We start from the raw sequence: 23,541 nt of genomic DNA, 5'->3' as shown, positions 1-23,541 counted from the left end.
AACTTTTAGTGAATGGCGTGAATTTGGAATACTTGCATTTGCAATAAGGATTTGGGACTGTGAAAAGAAGATCATTGGGGTTATGTTCAATTGATCTATTTCACAAAGTAAAGATCATAGACAAACATAATATGCATACTTGGGGTATGTCATGACTAGTGTTTATAAAACATAGTGTACATGCTTGGAGCATGGAACAAATATTGTTTTAAATTCAAGAATAAAGTTGATAGCTGAAACAGTATACAATGAATAATGTGTAATCATACGGTGATAAATAAAAGGTGTTTTATTTATGTTCATAGGTTTTGATACCATATTGGATTCAATTATTATTGTGTTTCACTTTGCATGTTTTAACTTCCTGACTAACTAGGTCATTGTTCTGGATGACTAAGTTATTCAAACCATCCACAGTCGGTCATATGTTGGAAGTAGATATGAATCAAGACTGTCATGGGTTGGCTTGTAGAGGTCTAAGATGTTGGACAAAGGGCTACAACACTCATGAGTGGTCATAAGTTCTAAGTATTGGATTCAACCCGCGCTCATTGGAATCACTTCATGGATTTTATCACGAGTGATCATGAGACGATAATATCTTATATTCTTCAAACCTAGAGATATGAGTTGTTACTTTGAGTTGGTTTTACATTGTTTGCACGAAAACGCATTTGGTAACTCGGTGTTATAAAACGTGCCTTTGTGTATGATTCAACAAGTAGTAGAATAAGACATATGAGTCGAAGTTTATCCATTCCTTTTACCTTCGGGATAAAAGCGATATCTATGGACCCCTCGATGATTTGATGATGACAAATGGAAGTGCTCGGCCAGGCCAGGACTGATTTGATTTGTTCAATTAGTTAGTCGTCATAAATCGGAAATCGGGAAACAACAAATGGACAGAGAGAATGATTATAATCCATGTCTCAGTCCATATGATATCTAGAATGGAGGAATATATGATACCTTATCTAATGGACAAGTCATTGACAAAGGTCAGAGTTCATCTACAAGGTTAGAGTTCGACATAAGCTTTTGAGAGCTACGATTGCCAGTCGGTTCTTGAAGTAATACGCAATAATATTTTTAGACTTATCCAAGTGGGAGACTGTTGGATTAATGTCGAAGTCCATAACTATAATTGGTAAGACTTGACCCGACCCGGCATGGTCCATTTGGGTTGCATGGCATCATGCATTTGGATGGACTATAATGAAAGAAATAACACTTAAGGTTTGTTAATATATTATAAGTTCTAATATATTAATAAGATTATTTAATTAGTATTGATCAAGAATCAATCTAGGATTAATTAAGTGTTCAAAAGAAGACTAATTAAATATATGAGTTGATTGTGTAAATCATCCATACTTGTATAGTGGGCTAAGACTCCATGGATTATCAAGTTGGGCTAAAACTCATAGGATGCTCCATGGATGCTCCATGGGTTATTTGATCGCATAGATCCAAGGAAATGGAAAGCCATGACATTTAGGGTTTACCCTAATTGTGACACTATATAAAGATCATATTCTAGGGAAAATCGGCCACTATGTGTGTGATAGAAAGGACTAGCCGATTTGATGAAGTGTGAATTTCTCTCTAGTCTATTCCAAGTGTATTTGGTGTTGTGTGAACCATTTGAGGTGTCACACTTGGGGCACTCGGCACTCAAGCATCATGAAGATAATCTACATCAAAGAGGTATGTAATTCTAACTTAATATATTCATTTGAATCACTAATATTATGCTAGTTAGGATGAATACCTTGGAAAGTTCATATTTGCATGTATAATAGAGAAAACATAGATCCAAGGTATTTAGGGTTGCATGTACACTTAGGAGTGTTAGAATGCTCAAAACCCAACAATATTAGCTATAAAGCTACACATATCACATAAGTCATGCATACAACATATAAAGAAGCCATGGAAACCCTCCAGGGTCTTACACACAATGCCATGGGAACCCCCACATGGTCTTATCTGCCATGGGAATCCCCCACATGGTCTTCCTGCCTTGGGAACCCCTACAAGGTCTTCTCGCCTTGGGAACCCCCACAAGGTCTTCACTACCAAACAAGACATAATGCAAACTATACAAGCAGATATACTAAGATGTCATGGAACCCTCCAAGATCTTATACCAAATGCCACGGGAACCCCCACGAGGTCTTCCATGGAAATGTCATACTATCATAACGCACAATCAATCAATAATCCACATAACATAAAATGGGCCAGCCATGGTGCCTTAAACCCATTGGTATGGTGAAAAGACTCGCCTCTCAAATGCTGAACCAACAAGCTAGAATCAGGTATGTCCCACACACTGCTCCTCCTCAATTTCCTATAACCATTAACTTGTCATAATCAAATAATTACCCTCAAAGTCAACTTTGGTCAATCCTGCACAACGACCAAGGTCAACAGTCCTTGTTGACCTCAACTCGTCGAGTGCACCCATGAACTCGTCGAGTTCATCCCGAGTCCATCCCACTGAGTCCCGACTCAACTCGCCGAGTAACCCTATTGACTCGTTGAGTTCACCATATGTCTAGAAAAGTAAGGTCTAAACAAAGCAAAACCCTAATCCTTCGTTGCACTTATCTTGAAACCCAAAAATGAGCAAACCCTACCCCAACTCGTCAAGTCAACTAAGGGACTCAACAAGTTCAACCCTTTTTAGTGGGATATATGGTCCCAAACTTCAGATCCATAGTCCCTTAGTGCAAATACCACGTAAAGTTGCAAACTTTACGTGCATGCAAGGCCCTACATGGCCATAACCCCAAAACTCGGCTTCTTACAATGTTTCTATGCACGAATAAGGCTAGGCTGCATAAAGTGAGCGGCTTTAAGCCATTAGGGACCTTGAGAGGTCCAGATCTGGAACTATATTCTTGTGATAAGTCCAGATCCAAGCTTGACTCCATTTTGCACCAAAAATGGCCATTTACTACCAAGAAAAGGATCTAATCAACTAGAGATCAAGGTGATGACTTTATACCTCAAAATGATGGCCAAGATAGAGTATATGTTGGACCTACTACTCCTATCATTTCTCTTTCCTCTTCAAGCTCTAGAATCCTTCACAAGTTCCCCAAAAGCACTCACAAAGGCTCTTTCTCTCACTCAAGAAGGTTCAGGATCGGTCTAGGGTTTTCTCTGGATGTTAGGGTGATAAGGGAAACCACAAGAGGCGCAATAAGGTCTTTAAATAGGGTGCAAACCCTAAAAATAAGGGTTTCTCTTCACATATCCTACTCGTCGAGTCGGGGCCTTCTGATTCATTGAGTAGGAACCAAACCCCGCATCCACTAATAGTCTCTACTCGACGAGGTCAAGCGCCCCAACTCACCGAGTCAATGCAAAAAACCCTAAAAATTAAAAAATAAATCAATACCTGAAGAAGGTGTTACAAGTCTCCCCCACTTGAACTAGACTTCGTCCCTGAAGTCTGTTAATCCAAACAATTCCGAGTAATGTCCTCGCATCTCATCCTCCAGCTCCCATGTCCACTCGGAGCCCTTGCGTTGCTGCCATTGCACCTTTACCAACTTCACCTCCTTGTTCCGAACAACCTTAGTGTTCCTGTCTAAGATGGAAACAGACCTCTCGGTGTAGTTCAAGCTCTCATCCACCTAGATTTTGTCCAGCAAAACAATTGCGGACTCGTCTGTGACACACTTCCGAATTTGTGACACATGGAATGTGTTGTGGATCTGGCTAAGGTTATCTGGTAGGTCTAGCCAATATGCTACCTTGCCCACCCAGGCCGAAATCCTGAATGCGCCGATATATCAGGGTCCCAGCTTCCCCCCTCTTCTGGAACCTGATAACCCCCTTCCAGGGTGACACCTTTAGTAACAAAAAGTCCCCCACCTAAAACTCAAGATCTGATCTCTGCCGGTCAGCATAACTTTTCTGACGGCTTTGTGCGACCCGCAGTCGGTCGTGCACTTGCTGAATCAATCTGATAGTCTTTGTGACAACATGAGATTTTCCATCGAGTACAGGCAAACACTTCACTTAAAATTCAAACTCATTTCTGCTATCTTTTAGCACAATTAGGAGTATATTTGAGCATTCAAAGCCTTGTGCACTTAAGGAATAAGTATCGGGGTTTATCGGCTGAAGTTATAGCTCAAGGAAATGAACTTAAACACCCTTGCAAGGAGTTCACGGCAAACATATGGGAGTTTATGACCGTAAACTCCATGTGGGCCGTAAACTCTTGCTTATATGGTGAAGAGGTGGTTATTTTTTCATTCCTACCTTCCGTTTGGCCCAAATCCTCTCAAGTATCATCCTGATCTTCAAAACTCGTAAGCTTATTGTCTTAACTATTTGATATCCTTCATGAACTAGTAATCTTACATGATTTCATCCGTGAAATCATTCCATTTTGTAGATCTTCAAGTTTCACCAAGAACACACACTAGTGTTCTTGGCCAAAACCGACCATTCAAGCTTCTAGATTGTAAGTACTCTTGATCCAACTCATAGTACACTAGGTTTATCATATTTATAGTTTAGAAAACATAAGAAATCATGGGATTCAAGGACTTTATTTCCAAGACATGTTCTTGGGCCGTAAACCCCTTTTAAGGGTGAAAGTGACACCCTAACACCTTAGTAAGCCTTGGTTAGTGACATAGAACCTTACACCATTGACCTAAGGACCACAATTCACGAAATGGTACATCTTACCATGAGTTTACGGCTGTAAACTCATGGGGAAGTGGTTCCAGGACCGTAAACACAATACAAGGTCATGTTATGACCTTAAACCCACCCAAACACTTTTTAAAGCTGTGGAGCACTTAACCACTTAAGCCCTTAGAGTTTTAAGCCCCTTTTAGTGACCAATTGAGAGTTTACGGCCAGGAGTAAACTCCCCTAGGCCGTAAACTCCAACAAACATGGTCATTGGACCATAAACTCCCGTATGAGGCCTTGCACTTCTTTGTTGCAACTCGATAGCCTCCTAGCACTTGACCAAAGTGTTTTCCTCGCAATAGGATGTTTATACATGTTTAATTAGTGTTAAAATCACTAATTGTTTATATACATATGTCTTCATATGTAATTAGGACCATTGTGTGTGTCTAAGTCTTCACTTGACACCAAGCACTTGTCCGACACTTCCTTCTGATCCGCTCACTGCAGGTTAGTTCATACCCCTTAATTAACCTTTTTAAATGTTTTTAAATGTTTATAAATGCTTTATGGGGGGGTAATACAAGTTGAATCATGTTTAGTTATTATATCAATCACATGTGATTAATAACTAGCCTACAAATGGATTTACTATACGTTAGTTGTTTTACCAAACAGATTTCTTCAAATGACTTTCTTAAACATTTTTACATGTTTAAAACTCTTTATCAAACTGTCTTACATACTGTAAGTTTCCTTTCAAACTCTATTACAAATGTGTTTTCAAACAAAGATTTTCCTTATAAAATAAAATACTTTAAAATCGTTTTACAAACTGACATCAAGTCATCGTTTCTTAGTATTATACTTTTCAAAGGTTTTACAAAACTTCATTTATGCTTTTATATTATCAAATGCATGCCCATATATGTATAGTTATATAAGTAATGTTTAAAGGACTTAGGAAGGCTAGTTCACTTTACTTCCTTTTCCTCGTTGGGATGTGGCTTTAGGGTATCGGTTAGTCGTCCGAATGTCGTCTAAATATTAGTCATATACCATGTATACATATATAGACATAAAAGTTTTCTCGGCCAGTTCAGTACCTTCGGGTAGCAAAGGCATTCTTCAGGTTATACACGTACATTACTAGTAACTATAATAGGTGTAGTTAGGAGATACTATTTACCATTCCAAGTATAAGGATCACACAAGAGTCAGTTCATTCATGAGTCTATACTATACATTACATATTACATGAATACGTCTACATAAATACGCTTACATGAATACGTTTACATAGATACATTTACATGGATACTTGTACATAGATACTATATGATGAGATACTATTACATATTATACATGTAGATTAGTTCTGTCTATCCTATTCCAAAAGGATACTAGACGGGACTAACCATTCCAGCACCTAACTGTTAGCAACAGAGGTAATGAACATCTACGGATGCCTTCGGTTAATACTTATACTAGGGTACCTTTACGGGACTAACCATTCCTACACCCTGCTGTTAGCTACAGAGGAGAATGGACATCTACGGACGTTCAAGGTTAATACCATTTCGGCAGTCGCGATGTCGAGTTGATCCTAATACAAAAGTATAACATTTACATGGCTATATTTTCCTTATTACTTTTATTTTGTGATACATTCACATAAACGACGAGGTAGACTATATATATTGTTAATGGTAGTCATACAAGGGAGAAACCAGCTTTGTTACTTTCAAAACAGTCTAGTCTTGGTAGAAGACTACCCTTTATACTAATAAAAATCATAGGTATTTGCTGGGGTTCAAACACTTTCAACTACTTTCAAACAGTTCATACTTATACAATCTTTTTCTAAATGTTTACAAGTCTTTACTTTACAGTTTTACAAATCAAAGACGCATTAATACTTATGAATTCACCAGCTTTATTGTTGATACTCGCTTTCAAAATACTTGTATTCTCAGGTCACAAATAGACGGGTACAATGACCAGGTTTTGTGAAGACTGAGAAATCAAGACTCCTATTTTATTTTAATTCTTCGTTATGTTGTCTTATATTATGAACGAACACACTTGTAACTAAAATTATAATATTAATGCAATGGATGATGTTGTTGCTTTTTTACTACTTTGCATTGTTATGATACATTAGATGACTTCCTACGCCCCATAACGTTTCCGCCGTTCTCGGTTTTGGGGTGTGATAGATTGGTATCAGAGCATTGTTTATAGTGAATTAAGTATATCAACCCATAAAAGATATATAGACTATAATTACAATGGGATTAAAAATACTCTGAACAAGAGTTTATTCTTTTAAATAATAAAATATTTAACAAAGTATATGTGTCTGCATTCATACTAAAATCCGTGTCACAATGACAAGAACAAAAGTATTACGATTGTTGGATATCACAGGTAAGCTCGGGGATGTATGGTCAGTCTTGGGAGTGGCATAGCCTGATCAACTATGTTGTTCCGAGGAGTGATTAGCACATGCCCAAGAATGGTTGTGATGTGTCAACAAGTCTAAAAACTTACCAACACTACTACAATAAGAACATTATAACAGAGCCTAGGTCTAAAATACCATAGGGGTGTTTTGTGTTACTATAATTACTTACTTGAGAACTAAAAAGGATCTTCATTACTAAGTTGATAGTTTCTAAGTGGATACACTAACGTTATATGCAGCTAGGATGTTATAGACTTAGAATCTGTGAAAAATTTGCTTTAATCCTATTCCTTGAGAATTCGGAGTTAAGGTCACTTATTCGAAGGCCTATCCTGTTTCGATTTCATATGACTGGTATGCACTTTACAAATAGTGATGTAACTAATGAATATTTTCTAATAATTATCTAGATAGTTCGTCTAATGATTATTTCCTTACCTCAATTCTCGCATAGATAACATGGTTAGACTCCATCCCCACGACAACCCGTACCTTTCGAACGAAGTCATTGCTGGATGGTTTGGAGAAGAACCAGAGAATTATCATCCATTCCCTTTGAATGATCACCATGATGAAGACCTTTCGGATGATGCTAACTCCGAACCCGAAGTTAAGAACCTACCCCCGGTAGCTCCCATTCCAAATCCTAACCCTCGTCCGGCTTTTCATGGCCCGACGTCTCCTTGGGTCGAATGTTTAGAAGCATGGAGCGAAGATCAAGATCAACCTATGCCGTTTAATGGAGACCGAAGCTTCTACAATGTAAATGAAGGGAGCACAACAGACAGAGTTCTACCAATCCTGATCCGTAGACTTGCCCGAAACGAAATTCAGGGCAGGACAGCTCTACATCGTATTACAGAAGTTCACACCAATGGAGGAACGTATATCCTTCGCACCAATCACCTTGAGAATGCTCAGGAGAGATATGAGAGATACCATGAAACCCTGTTAGAAGCATTAGCTGAAACCCGGGCCGAAGTCATAGAGCTCTGAGTACGTCAGAGGGTATACGAAAGATACCTGCTTGATATGGAACGTCAGCTAGCTGAACTAAGGGTTCACCATAGGGGTGACCGTCGCCAGTAGGAGATACTGTATTTCCTTCCTTGTTTTAAAAGAACCATCTTCCTGTCTATGTTTTGTGTAACTCCTCCTATGTGACTACCTTGTACTGTAATTACTTTAGTTAGGTCTTTATGCTGTCAAATACTTTTTACTCCAGATGTGATGTAAGACCTACTACCAGCTCAATTTTCCCAAACTTATTACATCTTAACCATCGATGATATTGACAGTCGACTAACTTCCGTGTCATTCTTTGTTCAAATACTTTCGTCATACTTTCATAGGAGTCTATCTATAAACCCACTCTAGTCAAGTTATTGGACTAGAGTAACTGAGCTCAGGAATAATTCCCAATCCTCTTCCAAGGGTTGGATCATGTTACTCACTGACCAATGATACCCCGGCTAGAATGTGAAACGTCTTGAGACCATTCTACAAACATACTTCTACCCCGTACTAGAACTGCATCATAGGGATGTAGGTCAAACCTTCGTGAACATAATTCTATTCCGTATTAGGACTGCATCATAGGGATGTAGGTCAAACCCTCGAAAAAATATTCATACTATTTACTTGAACGATCAAACTACATCTAGGGTCAACTATAATCGCTCAAAAATCCTTATCTTTCGTATTATAGAATCATGTCGTCGCCCGGAAACAGTCAGCCGAACAACGAAACCCCTGCCTTCCCTATGGACACCGCTACTTTCCAAGACGCGGTTACAGCTGCTATGATGGTTGCCGTGACAACTATCCTTGCAAACCGAAACGCTATCAACGCAAGCAATGCTGAGGATGGGGTTGAAAATTCCGATCGTTGTACCAATCCGGGAAGCCGACAAATGTTATCAGTCGCCAACAACCAGAGCAACAACTCAGAGTTCAAGAAACGGAAGCGTCCAGCCCAAACAGAAGGCAAGCGATTTCAAAGGCTTACCATGTGACAAAAACCAGTGGCGACTCCTGCCACCTCAGCACCGGTCAAGCGTTATAAGGGAACACTCCCGAAATGTAACAAGTTTACCTATCACCACAAGGGAACTTGTAGAGTGTTGCAGTGCATCACTTGCAACAAAACGGGGCACACTGCTCGCTTTTGTAAAACCAACCCTACCAATGGAATCAGCCCAGCTTGCTATGGTTGTGGTGAAGTCGAGCACTACAGGAGGAATTGTCCAAAAAGGAAGATCAACAAAAGAAACCGTGTCCACATAACTCCGACTCGACACTTCACTTCCACCACCAATGCTAGTACTAGCCAGATATGTCACCAATACGGTGAGATTGGACACCTCAAGAAGGATTGTAGAATAACAAAGAACTCCGGTGCAGACAGGAAGATACTAAGGATCACTGCCGCAGGAGAGACTGCTCCGGACCCACGTTAAAGTAATTAAGGCGTTTCGTTGTAACAGACTTATAAACTATTTAAAACTAGTACAACTAGAGTCTTATCTTTTGTGAGGTCCCGTCAGTTAATGGATCCTCGTGCTGCGTATACTTGTCTTTTGTAGTATACCTTGTTCGCGGCAATAGTCTTGTAGTAAATCTAAAGTACAGTAACTCTGTTAAAGGTTGCACTATTGTGTTTTGTCTGTAACACCTTATGTTCAAATCTAATGTCTTTAGTTTCAGTATGATTCCGACATCATCATACAACTTGAGTCAATTTGATCCTCGCAACACCAGTCTCATGCGCACATCTCTTTGTTGGGTCAAAATATGGTACTTTACTTTTCTCTAATATTTATGAATTTATGGTCTAGTTTACGGCTGAATTTACGGCCGTAAACTCATTTACGGCCCATGTGTTATCCGGCCCATATTCCAAGTATAAATAGAGGTGTTAGGGTGAGGAGTAGAGATTGATGAACTAGAAGAAGTTTACGGGCAGAGAGAACAAGGAACGTTTGTGTGGGTGAATCTTGTGTAAGGAACTTAATTCATATTATCAATACATTCAAGATTCATATAATTCTTCTTCTCATTCTCTTTTATTTTATTTCACATCATCCGTTTGATTGGGATTCCGCACCATCAAACGGATCTGACTGATACACGGGCAAATTAGGGACTTACAATTGGTATAAGAGCCTGGTTGTATCAGTCAAAAGGATTTATTGTTTCGTCTGGAATCTGAATAATTGGTGTTTCCGGTCCAAGCTTACGGCCGTAAACACCGAGTTCTTGGGCCGTAAACTCTATTTTGGAGCATTATTTGATCTTATTTTTGAAATATTTTTGCGTTTTTGGATAGATCTCGCAAAGTTAAGGGGGGTTTGTTCTTCGTGTTTTTCATAAAAAAGGGTTTTTGAACGAGTTTTGGAGCTTCAAAGTCGAAAAATCATTGTTTTTCACGTAATCGTTGAAGGGTTTTCGGCCGGAGCTTACTGTCGGAAACTGTTCACAGCCGGCGGCGGAGTTCATGTTTGCGGCTAGGGTTTCCGAGCTTGCGGCTCGGAGTTTGCGGCTCGGTTGGAAGTATACGGCTCGGACCTCGGCTTGGCGGCTTGACGGCTCGGCTCAGCAGCAACAAGCGCTTCAATAAAAGGGAACAGCTTTGAAGCCTGCAAGGATCGAACCCAGATCCTTTCTGTAAATAGTCAGCGCCTTTTCCATCTCATCTAGCCTGCGAGATGAAATCTTCCTTCCAGATTTAATTCATAAAGACTCCATTTTGGACCCTTATTTCACATTTTTACACTTTTAACCCAAAATTCACTTTCTTTTAGTTTTAAATTCTATTTTCATCCAAAATAAAAAAAACTAATAATAAATAAATAAATAATAGTAATAATAATAATATTAATAATAATAATAATAAATTGTTTTTATTTTTGACTTTTATTTTTGACTTCTTATTTCAAATTTTGACTTTGACTTTCAAGTTTGAGCTTTGACTTTTTCGCTTAATTTTTAAATTTTCAAATTTAACTTTTAAGTTTGACTTTTCAAGTTTGACTTTTGAGTTAGATTTTTTTAAATTTGACTTTTAAGGTTGACTTTTAAAAAAAATGGCATTTTAAATTTGACGTTTAATTTTTATCTTAGCTTCTAGTTGTGTTTTTTAATTGATTTTAAGTTCTTCGACGGAGTTGAAAACATGAAAGAGAGTCGTCAGGATATCTTAAGACAAAATTTCAACATGTTCGATTATATCCCTGGAGAAACCCTGGAAGCTCACTTGCAATGATTCACTACACTCACTACTGAGATGAATATTGCTGGGATCTTTTTGACCAAATCTGAGATAAACAAAAGGCTATTGAATTCACTTCCAAAATCGTGGGATATGAATGTAGTTGTCATCAAGAAGACAAAAGATCTCAATCATGTTAGTATTGTTGAAGTAATTGAAGAGCTTGGTGCTTTAAAGAGTTCTATAAACCTTCCGGTCAATGAAGTGTCATGTTCTCATTCATGTGAAGTTTCATGTTCTCAATCATGTGAAGATACGATTAAATTTCTTCGGGAAGAAATTGATATATTTAAAAGAGAAGTTGAAGACCTGAGATATGAAGGATATCAACTTAGGAAAGGACAGAAACCCCTGAAGGTTGAGTTGGGAGCAAAAACCAAGGACTTTAGGAAACTTCAGGAAGACTATAGTAACAAATGTGAAAACTATTATTATGTAGTCAAACAAAATGTTGAGCTAGTGGCTGAAGTTGAATCTTTGAAAGGAAAGTTTGAAACCACCAAACTTGATGTTAGAAAATATGATTTCTCAAGTGAGGTGGTTGCAAATATGATAGACCAAAGCATGCAGTTTAAAAGGAATCAAAACAAGGGTCTAGGGTATGATAGTGTACCTCCTCCTTACAATCATAACTACACATCCATACCTATGAAACAAGAAGAAATTGACAGGGAGGCACATCTTTAATACGAAAAACCAGCTGGATTTGTGTCAGGAGGAGTTATTAATGTTGAAAATACTTATGTTTCTGTTACATGTGCATGTAAAGTAGAAGAGGATGAGAACAAGGAGAGTTCTTCTGAACAAACCAATGACTCCTTGAACTCTAAATTTGTTGCTTCGAACTCGGCTGCTTCTAACAAACCTGTCGTTGAGAAATATAGGCCTCCAATTCCAGCGCAACAAAGTGCCTGTTGTAAGTGTGCATATGGGAACAACAAGAGACAAGGCAAGGATACGCCACCAGGGGCAGGAAGAAACAACTTCACAGTGATGAAAAAAACATGTTTTCACTGTGGAACACCTGGTCACATTGCCCGAAATTGTCCAAATCGCGCATACGTTCCTTACTATGCGCAAGGCTGGCAGAACGCGCCAAGAGGGAGATACTCCAAAAGAAACCCCTCAAGGTCACGTTCAGACATTGACGAATGGAACGCGCAGAAGGCCAAGAATCAAACCCACAAGGCCAAGAATCTGAATCCCAAGGGCAAGAAGGGAATGTCGGCCAAGAAGCCAAATCCAAGAGATGCTCCTATGAAGCCAAAATCAAAGTCATCTCTAAGGCCAACATCAAGATCAAAAGCAAGCACTGAGCCACCCATCGGATCGAAAAAGAAATGGGTTAAACCCAACTACAAATGGGTTCCAAAGGCTCACTCTCCCAAATCTCCTAATGCTTCTAACGTTTCTACATCTTCTGTTTGTGATAAACAGGACATGTCATGGGAGAGAGTAACGTGCAAGGATGACAAAGGTCGACCCAGTTTTAAAATGGACTGGGTTCCAAAGACCAACTAATCCCACTCTGTGTCGGAGCAGCTATGGAGGCATATCATCAGACTTCGGTTTGTTGGTAGTGGCTGCTCCTGGCATATGATAGGGGACATCTCTCAAATATACAACACTCATAACTTTGTTCGAGAGTTTCTGTCCTTTGCGGGAAAGGAAAGAAGGAAGAAAAGAAGGGATCACATGGGGTTAGTGCTTAATGACATGAAGAATTTTTGGATCTGTTATGAGATTACGCGTGCTATTCTCAGACCTTCTGGATGCAAATTCAATCGGTGACTTACGGTTACTCCTGAGTTTTTCTTAAGCTGATTTGCTTTAAAGACAAATTTTTGTTTTAGGATAGTTTAAATTTGCGCATTTACTTTCGTCTCTCTCCTATGCACAAATTTAGGGGGAGAAATAAAAACAAAACAAAAATTAAAAAAAATTAAAAAAATTAAAAAATCCAAAAACATTAGAAAATCAGAAAATCAAAAATGTGGTGTTATGGGAATGTGCTAGCAGGAGATGTTTTGGGAAGTGATATTATCAAGTGATAACAGGCAACCTGAGTCTGCGTAACGTACCCGAAGTTGAACGGTCTATGCTCTGGTTTGATGAGTCGGTAGGCACTAAAGATTTTAAATGGACTTGACTAGGCAGAGTTGAACTTAGGAAATTTATAGACTTGACAAATTTTGACCTAGTTAGATCCATTCGGCCTAACAATACGATGCTCGGATAGGTTGAGCAGGGAGATATATATGGGAATCTACTCGTCACATTAATTGAACCCGTACTTGGAACCGTGGTTTTAACTTTTCCTCGATGTGCGGATTCTGTCCTTAATTAGGTCTATAGAATATCATTTTCTTTCTTTCCGTCTGTTAGTCATATGTTGTCTCCTTTACGTGACCTCCAATCTAACCTGGTACACAACATATGCAACTCTATTTCTCTGCAGGCTATATATAAATGTGTGAAATACTTCTTATCTGTTAGCCATATGTTGTCTCCTTTGCACGACTTCTAATCCGACCTGGTACACAGCATACGCAACCTTCTTCTTCTCAACCCCTCTGAAGTAGTTAGCAATAGAATTATGAATCTCTTCTCTCTCTGAATGGTTGTCTGCTCACCCGGTGTAAGGAGTACTCTGGAAGTTCTTGATGGCTGGGGCATATCAGGAAGCGGGAAACACGTTCCAATACACTTAAAATTGAACTCATACAGATTGTCTATAAATCTCGCTGCTCAATTTAGGTGGACAATAATATCCCTGGTCGTCGTCAGATGAATGGACCTTAAGATATAGTATCTAAGGAATTAGGATCAGATATAAATTTTAGGTTTTTAAGTTCATCATGTCTTGTAACAAATAGTATGTCCTAAATATGTCACAAATTTTTCGTGTTTAAGTGGACCACAATACCGACGATCGACCAGACAAAGATGTGAATATGGAAGGTACCGACAAGTGGATAAAGGTTGTCTAAAAAATTTGATCCCAAATCACTCTTAAAGTTAGATATCAATTTTACTTTTGTTAAATTTGTCATAGTTTCTTCTAATTTAAATATTAGGGGAAAATTAAAAATTAAAAATAATGAAAATAAAAAATAAAAAAAACAAAGAAAAATCAGAAAAATTAAAAATCCAAAAATATTTTTGTTTCCGTTTTAATTTGTGGGCTAAGTTTTCTTTTAGTTTTGTTTTGTCTTGAAAAGTGATTTCAGGTATAGATAAGACTCATGGAGTTTTGTTGAAGATTTCTGAGCTAAAGGCTTCGTTCGTGAGCATCGAAGAATTCTCATTCGAAGGAGCAAGAAATGAAGATTATTCTTTCAAATTCAATCTTTCAACCGCAGAAGCAAGGTGAAGCAGAAATTGAAGATTATGTGACGGATTGCATTGAAGCCTCCTCAATCAGTCTGCTGTTATCGTTGTACCTGCTGAAGTGATCTAGAAGATTTGTTCTCTCTGATGTTCTCTCTGAAGATTCTCAAGCTGAAAGCGCTATCTTTCAAGAATCAGTACATCAAGCCTCCTCACCCAACGTGCGTTCAATGCCAAATTCTGAAGAAAAGCCCAACTGCTCAAGATGAAGTCATTCATTGAAGATTCATCAAGTTCATCTTGAAGTCGTGAAGAATTTGAAGATTAATTCTGAAGCCAAGTTCCCAATGAAGATTATCAAGAAAGCCAGCTACTTTTTAGGGGGAGCTTGTTGGGTCATTAAGAAAAGAAAGCTATAAACCAAGGGGGAGATTGTTGGGTCAAAATATGGTTTATACTTTACTTTTCTCTAATATTTATGAATTTATGGTCTAGTTTACGGATGAATTTACGATCGTAAACTCATTTACGGCCCATGTGTTATCCGGCCCATATTCCAAGTATAAATAGAGGTGTTAGGGTGAGGAGTAGAGATTGATGAACTAGAAGAAGTTTACGGCCAGAGAGAACAAGGAACGTTTGTGTGGGTGAATCTTGTGAGAGGAACTTAATTCATATTATAATACATTCAAGATTCATATTATTCTTCTTCTCAATCTCTTTTATTTTATTTGACATCATCCGTTTGATTGGGATTCCGCACCATCAAACGGATCTGACTGATACACGGGCAAATTAGGGATTTACACTCTTCCTCCGGAATCATCTTTCTAGCGAAGCCGCCATTCCAGAACACCGGAGTACTCATGCATAGAGTACCTCATGTTCTTATCCTTTCTGAAGAAATCTCAGAACTCCTTCCCGAAGTATCACTTATACAGTACGTTAAGTTCAATCCGAAGATCCATACGGTTGATCTATCACTGAAGAATGTATACATAGGGGTGGTATATAATCAAGGTTCTACAGATTTAGAATTGATGATTCCACTTTAACTTCTTTTCCTCATTGGGATGTGAGCTTAAAGAAGAATCAATTATTCGACTACCTTTACAATCTTAATTATAAACGACTCGTATACACGAGACTGCGAATGCTGAACCATGTATGACTTCTAATATGAGCTTCAGGACGGAGAACTGTCCAAGACTACGAGTGATAGCATTGTCATGCGAACAAACTTAGCACCCAATACAACTTATGTAACCCTATCTCTCTATGGTCTCACACTAACGGAGATACAAGAACTGTTCGGACAGCTTAACAGAATGATAAGACCAAGCTCCTCACCTTTGAGAGCTCCGGTCTTATTCTTCAAGAAAACAGACTTCAGCGGGTGCGATCATACCAGCACTAATGCATCGGATCCCATCAGAACTCCGCAGTTAAGCGTGCTTGGGCGAGAGTAGTACTAGGATGGGTGACACCCAGGGAAGTCCCCGTGGTGCAGACCTCGACAGGACTTCCATTAGAAATTATTACCTTCTGCCTTGCATAGATGAATTGGTTGACCCACCGAAAGGAACTATTTACCTTTCAGAAACAGGTCTGAGGTCCGAACATCATCAGTTACGAGTTTTAAAAGAGGATGTCGCGAGGAAAATCTTACAAACTCGATGCGGACACTACGAGTCCGTAGTAATACCCCTCGAATAGGACTAATACGCCCACAGTATTCATGGATTTGATGAATAGGGTGTGTCGTCCTTACTTGGATCAGTTCGTCATCGTCTTCATTGATGACATACTCATCTACTCTCGTAGTAAGAAAGGGCAAGGAAACATCCACAACTTAACCTACCCCGCGAACCTAGTAACGTACATTTTACCTTTCACGTCTCGAACTTGAAAACTTACCTTTCCATTAGAAATCTCGTAATCCCACTCGACGAGATCGAGATAAACAAGATCATCGCTTTCGTGGAAGAACCGTAGTGACCATCAATCAAGAGGTAAAGCGGATGAAGCAACGCCGCCTCCTATTAGTGAAGGTTCGTTGGGATACCAACCGAGGACCTGAATTCACTTATGAGAGCGAGAACCAATCGATTTGGAAGTTTCCCCACCTCCTTACTCGATTTTTCATACCTACTCCTTTACCTAAATTCTAATTTCGGGACGAAATTCCCTCTAACGGGGGGATGATGTGACAACCCGAAAAGTTCCATCCAGTACATTCAAACACTTCATTTAAAATTCAAACTCATTTCTGCTATCTTTTAGCACAATTAGGAGTATATTTGAGCGTTTAGAGCCTTGTGTACTTAAGGAATAAGTATCGGGGTTTATCGGCTGAAGTTATAGCTCAAGGAAATGACCTTAAACACCCCTACAAGGAGTTCACGGCCAAATCCTCTCAAGTATCATCCCGATCATCGTCCCCGATCTTCAAAACACGTAATCTTACTGTCTTAACTAGTTGATATCTTGCATGAACTAGTAATCTTACATGATTTCATCCGTGAAATCATTCCATTTTGTAGATCTTCAAGTTTCACCAAGAACACACACTAGTGTTCTTGGCCAAAACCGACCATTCAAGCTTCTAGATTGTAAGTACTCTTTATCCAACTCATAGTACACTAGGTTTATCATATTTAGAGCTTAGAAAACATAAGAAATCATGGGATTCAAGGAGTTTACGGCCAAGACATGTTCTTGGGTCGTAAACCCCTTTTAAGGGTGAAAGTGACACCCCAACACCTTAGTAAGCCTTGGTTAGTGACATAGAACCTTACACCATTGACCTAAGGACCACAATTCACGAAATGGTACTTCTTACCATGAGTTTACGGCTGTAAACTCATGGGGAAGTGGTTCTAGGACCGTAAACACAATACAAGGTCATGTTATGACCTTAAACCCACCCAAACACTTTTTAAAGCTTTGGAGCACTTAACCACTTAAGCCCTTAGAGTTTTAAGCCCCTTTTAGTGACCAATTGAGAGTTTACGGCCAGGAGTAAACTCCCCTAGGCCGTAAACTCCAACAAACATGGTCATTGGACCATAAACTCCCGTATGAGGCCTTGCACTTCTTTGTTGCAACCCGATAGCCTCCTAGCACTTGACCAAAGTGTTTTCCTCGCAATAGGATGTTTATACATGTTTAATTAGTGTTAAAATCACTAATTGTTTATATACATATGTCTTCATATGTAATTAGGACCATTGTGTGTGTCTAAGTCTTCACTTGACACCAAGCACTTGTCCGACACTTCCTTCTGATCCGCTCACTGCAGGTTAGTTCATACCCCTTAATTAACCTTTTTAAATGTTTTTAAATGTTTATAAATGCTTTATGGGGGGGGGGTAATACAAGTTGAATCATGTTTAGTTATTATATCAATCACATGTGATTAATAACTAGCCTACAAATGGATTTACTATACGTTAGTTGTTTTACCAAACAGATTTCTTCAAATGACTTTCTTAAACGTTTTTACATGTTTAAATCTCTTTATCAAACTGTCTTACACACTGTAAGTTTCCTTTCAAACTCTATTATAAATGTGTTTTCAAACAAAGGTTTTCCTTATACTTAAACTGTCTTATCAAACAAAATACTTTAAAATCATTTTACAAACTGACATCAAGTCATCGTTTCTTAGTATTATAATTTTCAAAGGTTTTACAAAACTTCATTTATGCTTTTATATTATCAAATGCATGCCCATATATGTATAGTTATATAAGTAATGTTTAAAGGACTTAGGAAGGCTAGTTTACTTTACTTCTTTTTCCTCGTTGGGATGTGGCTTTAAGGTATCGATTAGTCGTCCGAATGTCGTCTAACTATTAGTCATATACCATGTATACATATATAGACATAAAAGTTTCCTCGACCAGTCAGTACCTTTGGGTGGAAAAGGCATTCTTCAGGTTATACACGTACATTACTAGTAACTATAATAGGTGTAGTTAGGAGATACTATTTACCATTCCAAGTACAAGGAATCACACAAGAGTCAGTTCATTCATGAGTCTATACTATACATTACATGTTACATGAATACGTCTACATAAATACGCTTACATGAATACGTTTACATAGATACATTTACATGGATACTTGTACATAGATACTATATGATGAGATAGTATTACATATTATACGTGTAGATTAGTTCTGTCTATCCTAGTACAAAAGGACACTAGACGGGACTAACCATTCTGGCACCCAACTGTTAGCAACAGAGGTAATGAACATCTACGGATGCCTACGGTTAATACTTATACTAGGGTACCTTTACGGGACTAACTGTTCCTACACCTTGCTGTTAGCTACAGAGGAGAATGAACATCTATGGACGTTCAAGTTTAATACCATTTCAACAGTCACGATGTCGAGTTGATCCTAATACAAACGGATAACACTTACATGGCTATATTTTCTCTATTACTTTTATTTTGTGATACATTCACATAAACGACGAGGTAGACTATATATATTGTTAATGGTAGTCATACAAGGGAGAAACCAGCTTTGTTACTTTCAAAACAGTCTAGTCTTGGTAGAAGACTACTCTTTGTACTAATAGAAATCATAGGGATTTGCTAGGGTTCAAACACTTTGAACTACTTTCAAACAGTTCATACTTATACAATCTTTTTCTAAATGTTTACAAGTCTTTACTTTACGGTTTTACAAATCAAAGACACATTAATACATATGAATTCACCAGCTTTATTGCTGATACTCGCTTTCAAAATACTTGTATTCTCAGTTCACAAATAGACAGGTACGATGACCAGGTTTTGTGAAGACGGAGAAATCAAGACCCCAATTTTATTTTGATTGTTCATTATGTTGCCTTATACTATGAAAGAACACACTTGTAACTTAAATTATACTATTAATGCAATGGATGATGTTGTTGCTTGTTTACTACTTTGCATTGTTATGATACATTACATGACGTCCTCCGCCCCAGAACGTTTCTGCCGTTCTCGGTTTTTGGGTGTGACAGTCTTGAGCACTACCCCAGTGCTCCCCATGACCTAGTGTCCAACTTCGTCCCAACAAACCAGGGTCCTGCACCTTCGACCATACAACATCTTGAATGGCGGTCGGTCGATACTACCATGGTAACTGTTGCTGTACGAAAACTCTTCCAATGGGAGGTACGTGTCCTAACTTCCTCCAAAATCCAACAAAAATGCTCGAAGAATGTTCTCCATTGTCTGGATCATCCTCTCGCTCTGGCTTCCGATCTGGGGGTGGTATGTTGTGCTAAAATGTAGCTGAGTGCCCAGTTCCTCATACAAATTCTTCTTGAAACCTAGATCCAAACTGAACATCCTTGATAGAGACTACTGACACTGGCACCCTGTGTCTACCACCACCTCTCACACATAAATATCTGCCAACTTCTCTGTGGATATACTCTCAGAAATCGGAATGAAGTGGGCACTCTTCGTCAGTCGGTCTACGATCACCCATATGGCGTCCACACCCATCGTTGTCCTCGGTAACTTTGTGATGAAGTCCATAGTGATCTATTCCCATTTACACATGGGAATGGGTAGCGGTTGTACCTTACCATGAGGCCGCTGATGCTCAGCCTTTACCTTCCAACAGGTCAAGAACCGCTCCACAAACCAGGAGATCTCCTGCTTCATACAGGGCCACCAATAACTCAGTCTCAAGTCTCTATACATTTTTGTAGCCCTTAGATGTGTAAAGAACATAACTTATGTGCCTCCTATAATATCCTCTGTTTCACCCCTCCAGACACCAGTACCCACACTCAGCCACACTATGTCAGAAAACCGCGGCTATCCTGAACAAACAAAGGATATTGTCCCTAAATCCGTTTTATTTTCCAATTCTCTCTCTTCACACCCTTAACCTTGGCTTCCTTGATCATGTCTAACAATGGATAGATCATTGTAATGATCATGCAAATGTTCCCAATCGGGGACCCGCCGTCTTGCGGCTCAAAGCATCGGCCACTACGTTGGCCTTCTCGTTTGGTATAGGATCTCACAATCATAGTCGTTCAACACATCCAACCACCTCCTATGTCACATGTTGAGGTTTTGTTGATCCATCAAATACTTCAAAGTCTTGTGATCAGTATAGATGGTGCATCGCACCCCGTACAAGTAGTGCATTCAAATCTTGAGGGCAAACACCACCGCCCCCAATTCCAGGTCGTGAGTGGGTAATTTGCCTCAAGAGGCTTCAGCTGCCTCGAGGCGTAAGCTATCACATGTCCCCTCTGCATCAGTACTGCACCTAATCCTGAAATCGATGTGTCACAGTACACTACCAAGTTATCTAACCCCTCGGGTAGTAGTAGAAATGGAGCCTCGAATAACCTTTGTCTCAGTGTCTCAAAGGCCAACTGTTGTTCTATTCCCCATTGAAATGTCAGATTCTTCTTAGTCAAGTGGGTCTAGGGCACAGCAATCTTGTAGAAATCCTAGATGAATCTCCGAAAATAGCCCGCTAGTCCCAAGAAGCTACGGATATTGGAAGCATTCTTAGGTACTTCCCATCGCATCACTGCCTCAACCTTAGCTAGATCAACCGAGATACCCTCCTAGTTGATGATGTGCCCCAGAAAATGAACCTCCCGCAGCCAAATATCACACTGGTAGAACTTGGTATACAACCTCTCCACCCTCAGGGTCTCCAATGCCTCCCTCAGATGCTGCTTGTGTTGCTCCTTGGTCTTAGAGTAGACCAGGATATCGTCAATAAAACGATCACCGACCGATCCATTATCGGTCTACACAAACTGTTCATGAGATCCATGAATGCTACTGGGGCATTGGTGAGCCCAAATAGCGTCACTACAAACTCATAATGCCCATACTGAGTCCTGAAAGTTGTCTTTGCTATATCCTCATCCTGAATCCTCATCTAATGGTATCCCTACCAGGACATACCCAGCAACTGATCGAACAAATCATCTATCCTTGGTAGCGGGTAACGGTTCTTCACCGTTAGTTTGTTCAGCTCCTAAAAACCAATGCACATCCGGTGCGATGCATCCTTCTTTTTCACAAACAGGATCGAAGCTCCCCATGGGAAACTGCTAGGACGGATAAACCCTTGGTCTAACAGCTCCTGAAGCTGCATAGATAGCTCCTGCATCTCGGGCGGTGCTATCCGGTATGGTGCCTTCGCTATCGTAGCTACTCCCGGCACCAAATCAATACAGAACTCAGCCTGCCTCTCCTGAGGCACTCCTAGTAACTCTTCGCGAAAAACATCCCAAAATTCTTGTACAGCCGACACACTGCCCACTTCTGTTGTGGTCTTAACCTTTGTATCCGAGATATAAGCCAAAATCCCAAACATCCCTGTTGTATAAATATTCTTTGCCCTCGCAGCCGAACAGAGGGTCGGCCCCTGCGAGGCCCTCTCATCATGTATAACCATTTCTTCCCCACTTTGGGTTCGAACTCTCACTATCCGGCGCTCGCAATCGATCATGGCCCCATTGGCCCCCAACCAATCCATCCCAACGATCACTTTTAGCCCTCGCAATGGTAACGGAACCAAGTCAACGCGAATCCTCTCTCAAAGCACATTCAGGATACATTCCTGATACACCCTTGTAGAGTTCACAGTGCGGTCGTCAACAATCTCTATCTCAAGCGGGGAATCCAAAGTTCCTGCCACATCCTGAAACTTCTTGCTAAGCGCAAGAGACACGAATGATCGGGTAGCTCCCGAATCAATTAAAACATAATCCATCATACCATTGACCAAAAAGGTCCTATACATGATACATATAAGTGATGCAGGTAAATAAATAGAGAGCAGGTAAATAAGTACATATCAGCCATGACGTGTGGCTCCGCCCAAGCCTCCTCGGTGGTCAACTGAAATGTGTGGCTCTTCACCGCCGAAGCATCCACCTTAGCAGGGTGGTCATCCGTAATCCTCAGTATGGTAGGTGCATGCACCACCACCACTCCTCCCCCTCCCTGCAACCTCAGATAATTGGCCTTTTGATGGCCAATCTGGTTGCAGTAAAAGCAAATCAATCCCTTCTTGGGGCAGTCGCTGGTCTTGTGGCCCGGCTGACCACAAGTGTAACACACCATGCCCTGTCCTACACATGCTCCCCCATGTAACATCCTACACTTGGCATAATGGCCCGTCCCTGCTGGATCCTACTGGATGAATTCGAGGTCTTAGTATTTTTAGTCTGACCTACTGCTGCTTGTGCCTGCTCAGGCTTCCGCTTTGTGCAGATGTCAAAATCCATTTCCTACTCACGAGCCTTCTCGACCATCTCGTTCAGGGTTTTGTACCCTGTAAAGATCATAAACTCTTGAATATCATCCCTCAGCATGGAATGATACCTCGTCTACCTCATGTCCTCATCGATAGTATATTGTGGGATCAATAAGGCTTGTTCCCGAAACTTGTCGGTGATCTCCGCTACAATCTCGGTGGTCTGTTGAAGGTCATGAAACTCTCTCACAAGCCGTTGCACCTCAATAGGTGGTCTTATCTACCATGGGAACCCCCACATGGAGACCCTCTAGGATCTTACACCTAATGCCACGAGAACCCCCACGTGGTCTTATCTACCATGGGAACCCCCACATGGTCTTCCTGCCTTGGGAACCCCCACAAGGTTTTCCTGCCTTCGAAACCCCCACAAGGCCTTCACTACCAAACAAGACATAATGCAAACTATACAAGCAGATATACTAGGATGCCATGGAAACCCTCCAAGGTCTTATACCAAATGCCACGAGAACCCCCACGTGGTCTTCCA

The 23,541-nt window shown here is 40.0% G+C and overlaps 1 non-coding gene across 1 annotated transcript; it reads left to right on the top strand.

Annotated features, from left to right (window-relative positions):
• The first annotated feature begins 16,129 nt into the window (after positions 1-16,129).
• On the top strand, positions 16,130-16,248 carry LOC145078945 (5S ribosomal RNA). Its single transcript, XR_013694476.1, has one exon. It is a non-coding gene; the product is annotated as a 5S ribosomal RNA (ribosomal RNA).
• The last annotated feature ends 7,293 nt before the right edge of the window (positions 16,249-23,541 follow it).

The sequence above is a fragment of the Lactuca serriola genome, chromosome 1 (assembly GCF_051521515.1).
Source record: "Lactuca serriola cultivar US96UC23 chromosome 1, Lser_US96UC23_V15, whole genome shotgun sequence".
Classification (NCBI taxonomy): domain Eukaryota; kingdom Viridiplantae; phylum Streptophyta; class Magnoliopsida; order Asterales; family Asteraceae; genus Lactuca; species Lactuca serriola.
The sequence above is the reverse complement of the archived record's forward strand: the minus strand, read 5'-3'. Positions and strand labels throughout refer to the sequence as shown.